General features: G+C 49.3%; 1 protein-coding gene across 2 annotated transcripts in view; it reads right to left on the reverse strand.

Moving 5' to 3' along the window:
* Positions 1-17,956, reverse strand: part of LZTS1 (leucine zipper tumor suppressor 1) — a 66,958-nt gene extending 49,002 nt beyond the window's left edge. For both annotated transcript variants that reach the window (XM_018052251.1, XM_018052253.1), the window contains exon 1: positions 17,713-17,956. The gene's annotated coding sequence lies outside the window, so the exon portion shown is untranslated. The remainder of the gene's footprint in view (positions 1-17,712) is intronic.

A 19,222-nucleotide genomic window follows, 5' to 3' on the forward strand; every position in this document is an offset into this window, starting at 1 on the left:
AGGATGTCAAGCAGGAGGACTGGTTTCCTCTCAAGCTCCCACTGCTGTCTCCTCAGGTCTTGGGCTAAGCACTATACATACAGGACGGGAGGCAAGCTGCACTCCAAGGTGCCCTGAGAGGGGACGATTATTAGCCCCATCTGACAGAGGCAGAAAATGAGGCCTTGGGTTTTATGCCTAGCAAGCGGCCGTGCCTGACTTTGAACCTGGCTGAGGCCAACAGTGCACCAGTTCTTTATCTCCAATGGCGTCAGGGTCGGGCATGCAGGGCCTGGCTCAGGGCAGAGCTCACCGCCAGTCAGGGGAGCCAGCTCCCACCCAGGCCTGCAGGCTCCTCTAGACCTCACCTTAACTATGTTTGCTCTTCCACCAACCCCTGTACCCCGGGTTGGTCTGTAATCCCCTTTAACCCCTTTCATCCCTCGTCTTGGGACCTAGCTCTAAGCTTCTGTTCCTTGCTTGTAAACTGGGGCTGACCTTAGTACCTACTCCATAAGGTTTCTGTATGTACTGAGTGACTTTTCTTTTTTTTATAAAGATCAAATGAGAGTTTGTTACAATGCAGTTGACAAGAAAATTTAGTTACTTCTGCATCATACAACATTATAGGATAATAAGAATTACAGTAACATTATACCAGGACATATCATATTTTCTTAAATTTCATGTAATTTCTAAAATACTTATATTAATAACATTCACCCACACAATATAACCTAAGACTTTTTCCAGGTAATATAAAGTACCAGATAAGCCTAATTAACGTAATATGTCTCTTTCTCTCTTTTGTGATGTTTTATTTGCAAATTAGTCAGGATATAATTAAAAGCTTAGTAAATGGCAGCTAGTTTTTGTTTTTGTTTATTCAACATACAAGATTTGGTAAATCAAGATACTATCGGGGTCTAACCCTAGGCTCAAACTCTTGATATGTTTTTCTCCAACTTTCCCTGGGCTCTATTTATTTTCCTTCATTGTCTAAGGAACTGGGGACACTTCCATTCTGGACCTTTAGAGACTTGCGTGTGCTGTGTTCAGTTGCGTCTGACTCTTTGCAACCCCATAGACTATAGCCCACCAGGCTCCTTTGTCCATGGGATTCTTAAGGTAAGAATACTGGAGTGAGTTGCCATTTCCTCCTCCAGGGGATGTTCCTGACCTAGCGATCCAACCCACATATCCTGTGTCTTCTGCATTGCAGGCAGATACTTCACCTCTGAGCCATTAGATTTTTTTTTTTTTAAGGTGAGTAATCAGTATCCATTGTTAGTCAATATTGTTCTTAAAGTGCTTAGAAATCACGAATCTGACCAATAGCTAGTAAACTCCCCAAGGACACTGATATCCCTGGGGACTGCTTAGAGTCTGCCAGGCAGGAAGAACTCAGCATATTCAAGGAGAGGAGGAGAGAGTCAAAACATGGTTCAGTATGCCCAGCTTCTTGTTAGGGTGATACAGAAGGTCAGAGGTTAGGGTGTAGCTGGAGCCACCTCCTTGTGCCCCCTGTAAGCCCCCCAAGTCCCAGCCAGCTAACACCTGCTCAGGCCCAGGTATGGATGAGATGAGACTTGTCTCTCTCCCCTGGAGGCATTTCTGTGGGTCTCTGGCTTTAATGTTCCTTTGGGCCACCCCTTATCTTTTGCCTCCATGTTCAGCTCAGGTTGTTTTCATCACCACCTCCTTGTTGTTGTTTAGCACTAAGTTGTGTCTGACTCTTTGTGACCCCATGGACTGCAACACACCAGGCTTCCCTGTCCTTCACCACCTCCTGGAGCTTGCTCAAACTCATGTCCATTGAGTCAGTAATGCCATCCAACTATCTCATCCTCTATCTCCCCTTCCAATTCCAAAGAAAGGCAATGCCAAAGAATGCTCAAAACACTGCACAATTGCATTCATCTCACATGCTAGTAAAGTAATGCTCAAAATTCTCCAAGCCAGGCTTCAGCAATACGTGAACCGTGAACTTTCAGATGTTTAAGCTGGTTTTAGAAAAGGCAGAGGAAGCAGAGATCAAATTGCCAACATCCGCTGGATCATGGAAAAAGCAAGGGAGTTCCAGAAAAACATCTATTTTTGCTTTATTGACTATGCCAAAGCCTTTGACTGTGTGGATCACAATAAACTGTGGAAAATTCTGAAAGAGATGGGAATACCAGACCACCCGACCTGCCTCTTGAGAAATCTGTATGCAGGTCAGGAAGCAACAGTTAGAACTGGACATGGAACAACACAGTGCTTCCAAATAGGAAAAGGAGTATGTCAAGGCTGTATATTGTCACCCTGCTTATTTAACTTTTATGCAGAGTACATCATGAGAAATGCTGGACTGGAAGAAACACAAGCTGGAATCAAGATTGCCGGGAGAAATATCAATAACCTCAGATATGCAGATGACACCACCCTTATGGCAGAAAGTGAAGAGGAGCTAAAAAGCCTCTTGATGAAAGTGAAAGAGGAGAGTTAAAAAGTTGGCCTAAAGCTCAACATTCAGAAACGAAGATCATGGCATTCGGTTCTATCACTTCATGGGAAATAGATGGGGAAACAGTGGAAACAGTGTCAGACTTTATTTTTTTGGGCTCCAGAATCACTGCAGATGGTGATTGCAGCCATGAAATTAAAAGACGCTTACTCCTTGGAAGAAAAGTTATGACTAACCTAGATAGCATATTCAAAAGCAGAGACATTACTTTGCTGACTAAGGTCCATCTAGTCAAGGCTATGGTTTTTCCTGTGGTCATGTATGGATGTGAAAGTTGGACTGTGAAGAAGGCTGAGCGCCAAAGAATTGATGCTTATGAACTGTGGTGTTGGAGAAGACTCTTGCGAGTCCCTTGGACTGCAAGGAGACCCAACCAGTCCATTCTGAAGGAGATCAACCCTGAGATGTCTTTGGAAGGAATGATGCTAAAGCTGAAACTCCAGTACTTTGGCCACCTCATGTAAAGAGTTGACTCATTGGAAAAGACTCTGATGCTGGGAGGGATTGTGGGCAGGAGGAGAAGGGGACGACCGAGGAGGAGATGGCTGGATGGCGTCACGGACTCGATGGACATGAGTCTGAGTGAACTCCGGGAGATGGTGATGAACAGGGAGGCCTGGTGTGCTGCGATTCATGGGGTCGCAAAGAGTTGGACACGACTGAGCGACGGAACTGAACTGAACTGAAGTGATCTCCCCTTCTCCTTTCGCTCTCAATCTTTCCCAGCATCAGGGTCTTTTCCAATGAGTCAGCTCTTCCCATCAGGTGGCCAAAGTACTGGAGCTTCAGTTTCAGCATTAGTCCTTCCAATAAATATTCAGGGTTGATTTCCTTTAGGATTGACTGGTTTGATCTCCTTGCTCACAAGAACCCTTATGGGTTTCCTTTTCACCTGATTCCAGGGAGGGGAGAGAGGACACAGTTGAGGAATCCAGGGTACCACCTCCATTTAGTGGCTGAGGGCAGGGAGAGTGACATGGAGCAGTGCCAAGGCTGGTATGTACCCAGCAGAAATACTCAGTTTCCCAAGGGATCTGGTACATGCTGAACACTCTGAGATGAGATTTTCTGGCCAAAGAAACCTTTACAGTTACCACTCTTAGAAACCAGACTCTCCCTCATGGTGGCAACACATTTGTCTGCAAAGATTGAGATCCTAAAAGGCCTTTCTGGTCCTCAGAAGCAGCTGATCACCGGGGTCCCTTTGCTCCTGTGGCCTCAAAAACACTGAGCAGCCCAGACAGGCCTGTGCAAGGCAGGGAGACAGTGCTGTTGCTTCCAGAAACCCCCATGGCCTCCTTGTCCCTGTCATTTGGCCTTTCCTGGGCCAGGCAATAGAGCACGGTCCTTGTTGCTGGTGGAAAGGATGGCAGGGAAGGGAGTGAGGGGAGAAGGGTTCTGGGCTATTGTTGTCATCTCTTCATCTTAACTTCCTGTCTTAGGACACATCTCCCTGTGGCCCTGCTGGGTGGAGAATCTTAACATACACCACTATATCCGACTCTTGGCAGACTTCCTTAAAATCACATCATGCCAATGAGACAAGACCTAATTTTGGGTTGCCTCATGTGGCTTTCACAAGCTCTACATCTCAGCTTCTGAATCCAAGAAGCAAGGTCAAGTGGGAGTTTAATAGCTGCCGGCCCGGGATGGTGCAGAGGGCAGTCCTTTGAACTGTGTCTCCAAGGTTCAAGGGAGATTCCCACCATCCCTTAATTTAAAGGAGGAGGCAGAGACAGCCTGGAGGCAAGTCCCATGGCTTCCTTTGTTCTGGGAGGCTCACTGAGGTCTCTTCACATTCTCCAAATCTTAGCCCTTGCTGCCCCTCAGCTGAGTTAGCATCCACTCTCCCAAAAGTTCCTAAAAGCCAGGTGCTCTGTCCTCAACAGATCCCAACATGCTAGAATGGAGGAATTGCTGGACTCTGAAGAGAAGACCTAATGTCAGATCAGGTAGAGGAAGTTACCTCAATTTTCTGGGTCACGCCATTACCACGGGAAAGTTTTCTTTACTAAACACACACACAGGGACTTTCCTGGTGGTCCAGTGGTTAAGAATCTGCCTTTCAATGCAGGGGACCAGGGTTTGATCCCTGGTCGGGGAACTACGATCCTACAAGCCTCAGAGCAACTAAGCGTGCACCACAACTAGAGAGCCCGGGCACTACAAGGGAAGATCCACAGGACACAGAAAAATCTTCATGACAAAACTAAGACCCAATGCAGCTAAAAAAATGAATATTTACACACAAACACATACACACAACCACAGAGGAGGAGGAGAAAGAAGGCAATATTGAGCTCTCCTGGAAGGAACATGAAACACCAGTGTGCTTGTTTCCCTAGAGAGGACTCAGGTATGGGATCCTGGAACTGACTCTGTCCCAAAAAGGAGCCATTTCTCCTGGGTGCCTGATCCCATCTTAAGTGCCATTTGCGTGCGTGCATGTTCGGTCACTTCAGTCATGTCGGACTCTGCAACTGCATGGACTGTAGCCCACTAGGCTTCTCTATCCATGAATTCTCCAGGTAAGAATATTGAAGTGGGTTGCCATGCCCTTCTCCAGGGGATCTTCCCGACCCGGGGATTGGAACTGTGTTTCCTGCATTGGCAGGCAGTTTCTTTACCTCTGAGCCACCTGGGAAGCCCTAAGTGCCACTGAAGGAGAAAAAATATCCCTCAGAAATGGCAACCCATTTCAATATTCTTGCCTGGAGAATCCCAGGGACGGAGGAGCCTGGTGGGCTGCTGTCTATGGGGTCGCACAGAGTCGGACACGACTGAAGTGACTTAGCAGCAGCAGCAGCAGATTCTCCAATGTGGAATTCAACCCCCTCAGCCTTTTGCATCCTCTTACGGGAGTCTCTGCCAGACCTGGGCCGTCTTGCAGCTGTGCATCTCCCACGGACAGAGTGCAGAGACAGAGTTTCATTTTATTTGTTTTTCTTTCTTCCCCCTTTCCTAACCATACGTGCTACCTAATCCAGAAAACATCCAGATCGTAAAGACATTGCCTTTGAAGCCAGAGGCAGGAGAAAGAAAGGGATGCAGCCTAAACCGCTTCTCTCCAGCCATTCACCCTGGGGAGAAATCTTCCTCTCCTAAACTCTGCCCCTCACACGTGCACAAGATGGCTTTGTGGGGTCTTCCTGAGACAGGAGAAAACCATAAGGTCTCTGAGTACCCCCCTCTCCGTTCATCCTCCTCTGCACACACATTTGGCACAAGCCAACGTGAGCACCAGGGCTTACCTGGTGGCTCACAAGGAAAAGAATCTGCTTGCAATGCAGAAGAACTGGGTTTGATCCCTGGGTGGGGAAGATCCCCTGGAGAAGGGCATGGCAACTCACTCCAGTATTCTTGCCTGGGAAATCTCATGGACAGAGGTGCCTGAGGGCTATTGTCCATGGGGTCTCAAAGAGCCAGATGCTATTAAAGCGATTTAGCACAATGTGAGCAAGAGATTCAGTTTCAGTGCTGAGCCTTGATGTTGGAGCAGTCAAAGATGTCCTGCTCATCTGTTCTACATAATTTTATAAGTCAATTTTAATTTAGTCAATTTGACAACAGCGATGGAGATCCAGAGTGACAGAGGTGGTAGGGATCCCCTCCCATCTGTTTTCAGTTACAATTACCCTCCTTTGCAAGAGTGAGCAGACAAGAGGGAAGCTATCATAGGCATCATTGCCTGACCTCTTGGCCATGTACCTGGACCAAGGGCTCATGACCCTTCTGCATAGACAACTCAGCCTCTTGCTGGGTTTCCTGCCCTTGGAGCTGATGGAAAGGGGATAAGACTGACATAAATTGAGCTGCTACTATGTTTCACATGCTTTGACTTATACTCACTCTTGCAATTTTCATAAAAATTCTATGTGGGACACAAAACATTTTACAGATGAGACAACTGAGGCTCAGAGAGGCTAAGTGACTTGCCCAATATCACACACAACTCTTATGTAGCAGAGCTGAGATGTGAACACTGGTCTGATTCCCAAAGATACATTCTTTCTGCTGTCCCCTCCCAGACTCATCCATAGTACTGGCAAGCATGAAAAAAATCTATGCTTTACCTCTATTAGGATTTACCTGCTCTCTCTACTAGAGCTGAAGGTTGCCATCCAGGTGAGAGAACTGCTCTGGGAGCCTAAGAGCACGTGGCACGGGCTGGAGTGTATGGGGAGAAAGAATCTGTCTCCAGGTGACAGCTCACTGGAAACTTCACAGGACACTGCCACAGCCTTGCCCCTCCCTAGGCTAGCCAGGTTTTAGCAGGTAAGAGGTAGCTCTTGGGTAGGTATCTTGCTTGAGGAACCTTCCAGAGGAAGATGGGGAATGGTGTTCCAAGAGCTTCAGAGATAAGGGCAGGGGACCCCTGGCACCCTGTCCTTCTGAAACTGAAGGAGGTCCCTGATTGATGAGACTGGCCTCTCCAGGCCCTGGAATGCACACCAGCCTCCTGTCCAGGAATCTCTCCTGATGTGGCATCAAACATGCTGGGTGGCTACAGTGACTGGTGGCACCTGCAATCTTCCCATTTAAACGTCCCAAGCTGAAACTGAGCTCCAATCCTTTGGACACCTAATTCGAAGAGCTGACTCATTAGAAAAGACCCTGATGCTGGGAAAGACTGAAGGCAAAAGGAGAAGGAGGCAACAGAGAATGAGATGGTTGGATGGCATCACCAACTCAATGCACATGAGTCTGAGGAAACTCTGGAGATAGTAAAGGACATAGGAGCCTGGCGCGCTGCAGTCCATGGGGTTGCAGAGTCAGACACGACTTAGCAACTGAATAGCAACAACAAATCTTCTCATTGAAACTGAGCACATGTGAGACAGGCAGAGACCTCATTTCTCATTTTTGAAACTGGTAACTGGCAACTGGTAACTACGGCCAATGGCCTCGTAAACCTCACTCTCATGTTAGCCAGGAGCCCCTCAGAACTTTTAGGACATAGGAACCATCAGAGAAAGAGAAGGAAATAAAGCATCCGAAGCATTCAGAGAAAAAGACAAGAGAGAAACATGGAGACTGTGGGTATCAGCTGTCTCTGGCATACAAGGAGAAAGCCTCAAAGACTGAGAGCATCCCACTACTGACAAGCTCTCAGACGCGCCCTTGGGCAAACCTTCCTGACACCCCAGGTTGGAGGACCTGATGCATCCTACTGGGCCCCAGTCCTTGTCTACAATTAGCAGTGGGTGAATGAAAGGAGTCTGAAGTGGGAGCACCAGTCCTGGTCCTACACAAACTAGCTGTGGGACCCTGACCAAGTAAGTCCCTCTCCTGCCTAAGCCTCTGTCTCCATCCATTAAAAAAGAACACAACAAAAAGCCCTGAGCTTCCCTGGTGGTTAAGAATTCATCTTGCAATGCAAGGGACACAGGTTCAATTCCTGGTCTGGGAAGATACCACATACTGTGAAGCAACCAAGCCTAAGGGTCGCAACTACTGAAGCCTATGCACAGAGCCTGTGCACTGGAAGAGAAGCCACTGAAATGAGAAGTTCGCACACTGCAATGAAGAGCAGTCACTGCTCGTCCAACTAGAGATAGCCCTCATGTAGCAATGAAGACCCATCACAGCCAAAAAATCCCTCCCCTCCCCCACCCACTCCCTCAGCCTCGATTTCTTCCAGGTCCAAAGCTATGAGATGTTCCCTATGTCTTCTGTCATAAATAAGGCCTAGACCCTGCACACGGACCTCTAACCTTTGAGCCTGGACTAGGAACTCCTCTCTCCTTGAAGCCTCAGCCACACTGTTTCCAGACTGTGTGGGATCTCTGGGAACATGTGCCACCAACTAGGACATGAGAGGAGCCTAGAAAGGCATTCTAATAAATAATGTTATTTCTGGAAAGAAGCCGCTCTGCCTCAAATCCATCCTACACTCCGATGCTAGATGAACTTCTCAAAACCAAGGTCTGTTCAACGCCACTTTTCTCCCTGGGACTTCAGTGGCTCCATGCTACCTGCCAAACTCTGAGCCTGATACACAAGACCATCCTTGATCTAACTCAACTTGCCTTTGTCTCCCTGCCACTTCGGGTCACTATCTGTGCCACCCACTCCCCCATCTCTTTGAATCACATCCAACCCACAGAGTCCTTCTCAAATCTGTACCTTCCAAGAAGACATTTTTAGACCAGCTGGGCTTTGTACTATGATTTTGTAAAATGTGTCTGTCTCCTGTCCCAGTACAGGATGCTCCAGGAGTCAGCAGAGTATTTGACACAAACCTAGCACTCTGTGACTTTAAAAGAATGAAACTAATAGAGAATGAATTGTGTTTCTGGAGTCTGAAACAGCAGACTCCTGTTCTACTCCTGTAGAAAAAAGACTTGAGGAAGGTTTTGATGCGGATAGATTGGGATTTAAGGAGATTCCCTAGTGGTCTATTGGTTAGAACTCTGTGCTTTCACTGCCAAGGGCACAGGTTTGATCCCTGGTCAGGGAACTAAGATCCCTGTAAGCTCTGTGGTGTGGTCAAAAAAAAAAAAAAATAAAATATTTAAGGGTCCTTTCCACCCAGAGACTTTGTGTTTTATGCAAAGTAGGTTGCACTGCTTCAAAGAAGGCTCTCTAGTTTCCTAATAAATCTTGGAACGCTGGCCTTGATGGTCCTGTGACAGCTCTAGCATAGAAGTGAGTCTATCATCTAGAGAAGGTTCTAAGTCAGCAGATGGCTGAGGCACTGCTGGGAGGCCTGGGGACACTGACAGCCCCGCACTCCTGATTATCCTTGTAGATGAGACATTCGCTCGGGAAAAGCCAAGCATCCTGTCCTTGCCCGACCGCAGCCGGCCCGGAGCCTTTGAGCAGGGCAGCTGCAGGCCCTCTGAGGGGAGGGGCACCAGCAGCTGGGGTGCCTTCCTGGGTCCCTGGGCTGGGGCCCTCCCTTCTCTGTGCAGGTGGAGGGCTGGGGGCTCTGCCCACTGGGTCTTGTTTTCCCCACCTGCCTGCAGTGCGGTTTGCCTGCCGGCGCCAACGAGGCGTAGGGGCTGGGGGAATTTGATCAGCAAGGAGGGGGAGGTTGTCTCCCTGAGATATGAGCACAGTCTAATCCCTCCCTCCCTCCTTCAGGGCAGGCAGGCTTACTGCTGAGACGCTGGGCAGGCGGGGGAGCAGACAAGAGCTGAGGCTGAAGTAGCTGAAGGTTGCCATGGGTCAAGAGGTGCCCTGGGTGCCTAATTGTCCTTCTGAACCTCTGCTGACCTGACCTCTTGACCGCTAAGGTGCTGAGGCAGATGTGGCCCAGGCATCCTCCAGGCGCTGTCTCTGAGCAATTGGTGGAAGGTCAAGGGCAGGTTCAGGGCTCCTTCACCCAGACTTATGCCCTTTGATATTCTCAGCATGGTTCCCTGGTGTCCCTACCTCCCTAGCTGTGCAGAGGCTTCTGTTCACAGGGTTTTCCCATTATCTTCCTTGAGAAAAGGGTGGGAGGGAGAGGAGGCCGGGTCACGGGCCCACCAGGTTTCAAGCCAGCTGGGGTTGGCACTGAGTTCTTCCAACCTCTCCTGAGAGACCAAACAAATGTTATCAGCGACTCAGAGAGCCTCCTGTCAAGGTCTCTCTTCTCTGCCTGATGCTGTCTCTGCTGTTTGACATGAGAACTGACTCTGCTGTCCACTGCCCACCAGCTCCAGTGCACTGCCCAGGCACTGGGTGACCTCTCTCCATGATAGTCTTGACCCCTGGCTGGAGATCACGGGGCCTTCCATGCCAGGATGGAGGGCCTCCAGGTTTCTGCTTCCTTAGCTGATCTGTTCTTTTGTGGTATTAACCCTTTCCCTCCCTGAAGCTTCCTCACCCAGGTAGGAGACCAAGCCCTGAAAGCTCCCTTGGGATTCCTCCTCTTCTCGTGTGCCTGGGATCCCAGACGATAAGGTTCTAGGGAAGCAGGTCAGGAAGTGTTAGTCTCTCAGTAGCCCCCCATACTCCTCTGTCCATGGAATTCTTCAGGTAAGAATACTGGAATGGGTAGTCATTCCCTTCTCCAGGGGATCTTCCCCACCCAGGGATCAAATCTGGATCTCCAGAATTGCAGGTGGATTCTTTACTGTCTGAGCCACCAGGGAGGGAGACCTGAAATGGTTGGGTAGGAAGGACCACCATAGCCCTCACTACCCTCGATCTTGACTATGTGGGGCTCAGCCCTGAGTGTGTCCAGGGCCTGGTGCTAGGCACAGGGGGCATGACATATTTTCCTTTTCAAGTTTATCACTGAGAATTCCTGGGAAGTTCAGTGGTTAGGACTCCAAGCTCTCACTGCTGAGGGTCTGGATTCAATCCCTGGATGGGAAACTAAGATCCCACCCTTGCAATATTGCTAAAAATAAAATTTTAAAAGTTTACCAACTAGGCAGGGAGGAAGGATATAAGTTACATTTTAATTCACGGGAACAGATGTTCAAGGGAGAAATAAAGGACCAGACTGGGCAGGGCAGCCCCAGTAGTGAGTGTACCGCTCTCACCCTAGAACGCCTGGGTCTCCTAATAGTCCAGCACTCACTCACTCACCTATGGCCCATTGCCCCACCACCCAGGGTGGCTGGGGTCACAGCGACAGGTGCCGGCAAGCCTGAGCTTTGTTCTCCTGCCTCCTTTGCTTTCTCTTACCTCCTTCCCTCTCCCCTTTCCTTGCATGCCTATGCTCAAATCTCTCTCTTCAGCAGGAATATAATGTTCGGCTGCTTTCCACCCACTCTCTGAATGCTGCCAGCGAATAATGACTAAGGTGGTGGGTGGAAGTACAGCAAGTTGAGACCAATTTAGCAGTCCGGGGTGCCAGGAGGAGGGTGATTTAGCAGCAAATAGCTTTGCAAACAGCAAGGAGAGTGAAGATGCCCCCAAAGCCAACAGACCAGTGAGCCAAGTGCACAGCCCTGCCCAGGTGCCTAGGGCAGGGACTGCCTCAGCTGCCTGGCAGCCTGTGCAGGGAGGTTAGGTCATGTGAGGGGCAGGACTTGTCCTGAAATGCCAACTCATTTTCAGAGTCATGCCTACCCCCAATCTCAGTTCTATTTTGGACATCTTTGAGGGGCCCATGTTCCTGTACATCCCTGGGGCTGGCAATTTCACTAGTTAGGTCCTTCTTCTAATGGATGCTGGGGCCTCAGAGGATCCACAGCCCCGAGGGGCTGATGGGAACTGGACAGACTGCTCTGGGCATGGCAGAAACAGAGGTCCTGTAGTTTTGGGGGAGGGGGCTGCCCCCAGCATGCTGTGGACCAGGCCCCGGAGAGATGCCAACCCAGGTGGATACTGGTGTGGGGCTTGCAGGGTGGGCCAACCAGGAGTCTTGAGGACTGGTATTATGGCACGTGACTGCGAGTGTGGTAGGTATCAGAGAAGAGCTTACCTGAGATGAAGAGATGATGAGAATGCATGGGATGTGTGTGTGTGTGTGCACATGTCTGCCCACTGTCGTCTTAAAGGCAGTTCTCTTCTTCCACAGTGATTAGCTGACATGGAAGCAAATCTGTGGGTGATCTGGGGAGGGTGGCTCTTTCCTGCCTTTGTTCCAGACGCTGGACGAAACCCACATCACATCTGTTCAGACACCAATTTGGCCTGTCACTTACGAAGAAAAATCACCTCTCTGCTGGACTGATTAGGACAATTAGTTTTGGCTGTTAGGGCACGTATGCACCCACACGTAAACACACACACACTCACTCACTCTCTCCTCTGTCTCTTTCACCCTCTCCCCATTCCACCAACTCCCCTGCCTCCCCTACTTGGAGCCCCACTGCACTCTCTTGCCACCAACCTTCCATCCAGTTCTGTCATCTGGGAGGCAGCCTCCGTATGTGACCACCCCTGAAGTCTGGTTTCCACACGCTGCTCACATTACCAAAGAAGAGACCGCTAATCCCATTTTAGTTTAGGACTTTGTTGCATATGGATAAGGTGGGAACACTGAATTAGATTATAGATGAAAACTTGGTATTCCAATGAAACATCGTTAATTCAGACTCTGTGAAGACAAATTCTGCATAATTTCAACGCAGCATGGACTAAACCTTATGAGTTGACTAGCTATAAAGAGAAAGAACCGACATAAAATACATTTCATTCCTTAAAGTGCATCTCAAATAGAGATGCCATTATGCCAGATACTTCTTATTTCTTGTTTATTGAGCTTAAGCTATATGCATAACAAGTGCTTGGGGATAAGAAGAGGGTGAACAGAAAAAGGGGAGAAAAGTCTAAGACTTTCATCAAGCTTGAATTATAATAAATATGGAAGTAAATGAGTTCTTATAATTTTAAAAATCTTTCCTCTTTCTGTATGTTAAACACTTGACACCAATTCACTGAACCTAAATCTATTTACTTAATTTGGCTGTGTGGTTACTGCTTGGATTGGGAGTCAAGATGGCCCAGTTCAACCCACAGCATTCCACTTAAAGTCTTGGGTAAAACTCCTTTACTTCTCGTTTAATTTTCTCCTCTGTCAAATTGCAGAAGAAATCTCAGAGTTGCAAATAATAATAATAATCCTTTTGAAGTTAAAAAGTGCTATTAAAATCACTACAATAGGAAAGCCAGGGATGGTCAGGCTGTCTGGTGGGAGCCTGTCATCTGACAGGCAGTAAGAAAGAGATGTAGGATGGAGATTGCAGATACAGAGGCAACTATGCAAAACAGCAGCAGCTAGAAGCCCAACTCACCCCACCTGACTCTGGCTGACAGAGTCAGCAGGCCGACTTTTCCAGACCCCTGGAAGAGCCCATCCGTGGCTAAGCTATACACTCGCTCTGCTGGAGGCAGTTGTAAAGAGCAGAGTTACCTCCCACCCGGCATTGCCCAGTTTTGTCTGGTCTGCATGGCTGGCCAAGCCAGTTAAAAGGAGGTAACAGGCTCCCTCCAGGGGCTCCCCTTGGAGAGACAGACACATCTCCTGGACTCTGAACTTGCATCTGTGAGCTATGACCTTGTTGCTGCTATGCTTCCTCTCTATAGGGAAGGTATAAATTCCTTCCTTAGGTTCAACTTCAAAGTCTCGTTCACAGCCACCTCCACCCTAGAGTCTTCTAGCTTACCTCCCTCCTGGGGAACAGCTGCCATGTTCAAAGTTGTCCTGATCCAGTTTTCAACGTACTTGTCACTGACTCATGGGGGCTGGCTCCTCTTCAATCCTCATCACAAGTTTTATTTAGCCAGACCATTATTTAGTCATTTTGTTTATCCCCCAACACCCTGGCACCTTGCATGGATAAGACCTTTAATAATGAAGCAACTTAGGATGCATGCACATACATATAAGGTGCCAGGGAGATGAGGAATAAACTGGGCTTCCCTGGTGGCACAGTGGTAAACAATCTGCCTGGTAACACAGGAGATGCGAGTTTGATCCCTGAGTTGGGAAGATTCTCTGGAAAAGAAAATGGCAACCCATTACAGTATTCTTGCCTGGAAAATTCCATGGACAGAGGAGCCTGGTGGGTTACAATCCATGGGGTCACAAAACAGGCAGACACGACTGAGCACTTGCATGAAAGAACGCAACACATGAGATTTTCAAACTTGGGTGATGATCTTTGAAAGGAAAATGAAAATCACTGAGGACCCCTGAGAAAGCATGTGAAATCCTGACACGAGGAATAACAGGGTGGTACAAAGGGCATGGGAAAGGAGTCACCAGACTCTGAACCATGTGACCTTGGGCAAATCACAGCCTGATGACCTCTCCAAACATGGGAGCAACTCACACTCCCAGCAGAATCGTGAGAGTGTCCACTCCAGAACAGTGTTTTTTAAACTGCAGCAGCACAAACATCTATTCAAAAGCCAGCTCAGTGACCCACCATGTAAATCGTCTAAAGATTTCCCAGGCAGTTGGAAAGATTTCCCAGGTTTGTTGGCCAGACCCCAGAAACACCTCATCACTACCCTGGAACCACTGCCCCCTGGGGGTTCCAACTGTAGGATTTTGAAACCTCAAATCTAGATCACACCTATCACCTCCTACTTGTATAATTATACTTCTCGGTTGAAGGACCTGGAGATATAGTGCGTAGGCTGGCAGGGTGGGTGGAGGCTGGGTTTTCTTTAGGCTCCCAAACTACTGGAGGCAGGAATCAGGATATAGGAGCCCCAGTGAGGCAGAAGCCCTGAAACAGCTGGCCCAATAATACAGACAGGAAAATCAGAGGTCATGCCAGTCAAGCGTCCTTCAGCAGAAATCTGCTGCTGGGAAAAGTGCTCCCACCAAGTCTCTGATACCTCTTTTCTGTCCAGTTATTTTATTAAACATGCATTTCCTAAGGACTTCCCCCTAAAAGCCAAATACTACTCTGACCTGGGAATTGATGACACAATCTCTGCCTCTAGGAACTTTGGAGGCTCTTCAGGAGCCTGTGGGTAAATGCCAGGAGAGCAAGGAATGACAGGAAGGCAGGTGACCCAGACTTAAAGAGAGAAGGGACAAGTTGTTGGAGGAGTTGATCCTGTATGGTTAAAACCTGAAGCGCAAATGGGGGCTAGTTGGGTGGAGGTAGAGGAAGAGGGCAAGAATCTTTTGCACAGAAGAAACATGTTCAAAAGTAGCAGAAGAATGTGCAAAGAGCCAGGCTCAGCACTAAGCTGAGCTGAGACCCTTGCTCCTCCACTTCCTATCCTGGCAATGGGATTGAAGTCTCCTCCTCTAATAATCATACATACCCTGTGGGGCTGTGCTGAGAATTAAAGGAGATAATGAGCCAAAAGTACTGGGCACACAGGGTACTTAGTGAAGGGTATTAAATGTTGCTAAATATTTCCCACTACACTAGCCTGTAAGCTGCATAACCACTGGCTTGCCATCATCGGTTTATTCATCCTTGTAGACTCACTTTCAGGCCCAGAGCCTTGCCTTTTGTAGGCACTGAATGAATATTTTTAAAATGAATTTTGAAAAAGTACAAAGGCGTATACCTATGTTTTCGGGATCAGAAAGCCATTTTTCCATAGCTAGAGCCCATGTATCTCTGTGGCCATATAGGCAGATGCATGGTTTCTCGAAATAGCTCAGCAAATTTTTCCCTCTCATGGTCCCAATGCACTGGCTCTCCCCAAGCCATACTACCCCAGCCGTACCCCTTCAATGGCAACTATCCTGACACATATCCACCGGGACACACAGCAGACAAGGGGCTCTTCCTATAGACAGACAGGAGCAGAAGCTGAAGTATTAAAACAGGTTCTACCTTGTGAAGCACAGAGGCTGCCATCAACATTCAAAAACCCCACCATCTCAAATGTCCCATCCTCCCTCTTGCTCACATGCTGGAACCTTCAAAGAGACACCCTTCTTTTCCAACCTGAGTTTCTTCTCATCACCAACAGATGAGTGTCCCTGGCTCACATCCACCCAGCCCTGATCCCTTCTGCGTGGACTCCCACTCGTTATGCCTGACTTTGCTCCCATGAACTGTGGACCTCAGTTAAGTCCTGCCGCTCTGTGGCCTCACTTTTTTCACTGTCAGAACACAGAGAGTCAGCGATACTCCATGCTCACTGGTAGTTATGTCTCAAGGGTAAAGGAGATAACAAATGAGATAACGTCTATGATGCACAGAAAACACCTCAAGAAGAAAGGCTCTGGATAAACACAAGGTGTTAAAACCACACCTGATTAGCATGTATGCCTCTGTCCACAGACTTCAACCATAGATTCCACTCTCCTCCACCCCTGAACATAAACACCCTTCCTGCCTGTAATCATTGTCTCTGCTACACATCTTCACGTGCGTACATATGCCCACAGACTTTCAGCACCTGTATTTCCCCCAACATGCCCAGGGAAAATTGTTTTTCAACTCAGAGGAAGCTCAGGTTACAAATGCTCCCTTGCCCCTACACACAGGCTCTTTTTCAGGACGAAGGAACAAGAGCCAAGCAGCCTATCTCTCAAGCAGGGCATTTCAGCTCCCACCATGAGGCTGCAGGAGATCCTTACCTGGCACAGCTCCTGCAAGGGCTTTCCAGGATGAGGTGACTCCTTGCTAGTTTGCCAGCACCCAAGACCAGAACAGAGGGGCCGATGGCAGCGAGAGGATGTGGCTGGAAGGCCAGAGCAAGGACCCAGGCACTTCAGATGCTCAGCGCCCTAAGTACTCCTCATTCCTGGGAAGTTAGGGCCCCGAAGTCAATGAATCAGGAGCACTTTCCTAGGCATGACACAATCCTGGGCAAGCAGACCGCTCAGGTCCTCCCCAGTTTAGTCCTTTCCACTTGGAGCAGCAACCAGAAAGCCTGTAGTGGTTGGTGCCTGTTGCTGCTGAGCTCTATGCTCTAAAGGCTGGAGTTAAGCATGTGGAAGGGTGTTTGTGTGTGTGTGAGAGTGTGTGTGTGTAGGGGAGTGGGGAGAGAGTGAGGGGCTGGCTGCCTGTGGTGGGTGAGAGAAAGAAATGAATGTGATATGTGTGTAGGTGTGAGACTGTGTGTGTGTTGCTTTGGCTGAATGAGTACAGGCAGTGCTAATTTGCTTCACTCCTGTCCAACTCTGTGAGACCCCATGGACAGCCCTCCAGGCTCCTCTATCCATAGGATTCTCCAGGCAAGGATACTCGAGTGGGTTGCCATGCCCTCCTCCAGGGGATCTTCCTAAACCAAGGATCGAACCAGTGTCTCTTACCTCTAACCTGCATTGGCAGGCAGGTTCTTTACCACCAGCGCCACCTGGGAATCCCCCAGCAGGCAGGGGGCCACCTAAATACCCAGGCTCATCACCCACCTTCTCTATCGATCTCAGCCCCTGTGGCCTATCCCTTCGGTGGAACAATCTATACCTCCAACTGCACCCGTGTCCTCGCCACCAGTGCGGACACACACAGCCCATCTCCAAAGTTCCAGACAGCAAAGTTCAGTGGCCCGGCCGCGGCTGTCAGACCCTGCCTGTACATCTCCCGCTTCCTCATTTCTGGACTTCGGTGTCACCCAACACCTCTGCCCCCGCAGATCAGACTCGGGACGGGGAGTAGATAAACCCGGTCTGTAGGAGACAAAGCCGGAAGGATGGGCGCACCCTCCTTTCTTCCAGGCGGGGACCAGACTCGCCGCACGCGCCCGGGCAGAGGGGAGACCCTGACAGTTACATGCGGAGACAAAGACACCTGGACAGACGCCGGCACAGACAGACAAAGACCGACTGACGCGCAGGCACGCCGCGGGGAGCCCAGTTTCCCGGGAGCCCGGCTCCCTCCTTGCGGACTGAGCGAGACCCCTGTCCACCTCACCTTATCTGTCCCTGCGCCTGGGGCTGACTTCAGGGTTTTTTTCTTTTCTTTTCCAGTGTGTTTGGCGATGTGCTCCCGTCTCTCCTCTCGCGCTGGCCGGGCGGGTCCCGAGATTGCTCTCAGCTCCGGCTTGCTAGATGAGGCGAGCAGAGAAACTTTCTACCTCGCCTCCCGCCCGGCGCCGCCCGGCCGCCCGCCCGCTCGCTGGCTCCCTGAGCGCCGGCCCCAGCGCGGGTCCGGGAGCCTCGGGCGGGCGGGAGGGCAGGGCGGGGCGGGCGGACCGACCGGGGCGGGGTTGGCGCCGCTCATTGGCCAGGGCGGGGCGGGGCGGGGCGGGGCGGGGCCGGCGCCGACGCCGCTCGTTGGTTAGGGCTGCCGGCGGCTCTTCCCAGCGGCTCGGCGGCCTTTGTTCCCAGCTGACAGCTGGGTTTGCCCTCGACCTCCCGCTCGCCTGCATCCGCCTCCCGCTCGGGGTCCCGACTCCCCCAACTCTCCGATCTCATTTTCAGCAGATCCCTCCGGGTAGCCCCGTCTGCTCGATCTTTTTCTCCCCCCTCCTTCTCTTCCCCCATTCCTTCTTTTTTGTCTTTTTCTTCTTTCCCCTTCTTTTCACCCCCTTCTTCTTACATGTTCCATTTTCCCCAGCACCATCTCCCCACTTCAGTCCCCTGGATTTCTAGGTTCAAAGAAGGCACCAGCAGTCTGGTAAGAGGCATTGGCTCGCCAGGATTGCAGGTTGGAGCCTAGACCACTGGCACTCCCACTCCGAAAAGTTTCAGGTGAAAGTTGAGGACTGTTTATAGCTAGTAATCTTACCCAGTACCTTTCTAACACTATCATTTTCTCTACCACCCACTTTCAACTTCTAGCATCTGAGGTAGGAGAGGACCCAAGTTTACAAGATTTGGTTGGACATGGGCCAGTTTATTGGGTTTCCAGGGGTTGCATGAGGCTGGGGTCCTGAGGATGCATGCCCAGGTAGTATTGAGGTGGGGTGTGGGGAGATTGAAGTGCCTGGCTTCTGATTATAAGTAGAATGATGAAGGAAGATGGCCTGAAAGGAACCACACCATATTGCTTCTGCTGTTTCTCCACCTGAAATCCTGTAGAGGATCCTCACTATCCCCAGTTCTTGACCCTAAAGACTGCATCTTTCAATTCTTGGCTTCATAAGGTTTAAGGGGTCAGTCAGACAAGCTCTGCTACTTATCAACTCTATGACCTTGAGTCACTGCTTTAAATTCTTTATATCCCAGTTCCTTCCTTTATAAAATTGGGATAACAATTCCCAGAATGTAAACTCCCTGAGAGCAGGGACTTTCTTTTTTTATTCATGATTGAACAACTTGATTCCTTTTGTTCACATATAGCCCCAACATTCAGAACTTGATACATAGTAGGCACTCAATAAATAATTGTTGAATGAATGAATTTCTTATTTATGGATTTGTTGTGAGGATTACATAAGAATCCCAGTATATGGTAAGTATGGGCTTCCCAGGTGGTACTA

Source organism: Capra hircus, chromosome 8, assembly GCF_001704415.2.
Source record: "Capra hircus breed San Clemente chromosome 8, ASM170441v1, whole genome shotgun sequence".
Lineage (NCBI taxonomy): Eukaryota > Metazoa > Chordata > Mammalia > Artiodactyla > Bovidae > Capra > Capra hircus.